Source organism: Sapajus apella, unplaced genomic scaffold (genome assembly GCF_009761245.1).
Source record: "Sapajus apella isolate SASKATOON/1434 unplaced genomic scaffold, GSC_monkey_1.0 scaffold37, whole genome shotgun sequence".
Classification (NCBI taxonomy): domain Eukaryota; kingdom Metazoa; phylum Chordata; class Mammalia; order Primates; family Cebidae; genus Sapajus; species Sapajus apella.
The window spans coordinates 6974366-6974762 of record NW_022436977.1 but is presented as its reverse complement, the minus strand read 5'-3'; positions in this window follow the sequence as shown (position 1 = coordinate 6974762).

The following is a 397-nucleotide window of genomic DNA, read 5'->3' as shown; positions in this document are numbered from 1 at the left end:
TTCTCTTTTTTTTTTTTTTTTTGAGACAGAGTTTCGCTCTTGTTACCCAGGCTGGAGTGCAATGGCGCAATCTCGGCTCACTGCAACCTCCGCCTCCTGGGTTCAGGCAATTCTCCTGCCTCAACCTCCTGAGTAGCTGGGATTACAGGCATGCACCACCATGCCCAGCTAATGTTTTGTATTTTTAGTAGAGACGGGGTTTCACCATGTTGACCAGGATGGTCTCGATATCTTGACCTCGTGATCCACCCGCCTCGGCCTCCCAAAGTGCTGGGATTACAGGCTTGAGCCACCGCGCCCGGCTGCTTTATCTTCTCTTGATCTCTTCCCTAAAGCCCCTACTCAGGGTGTTCCTCCACTGCAACATAGCAACCACTTTTTTTTTTTTTTTTTTTTT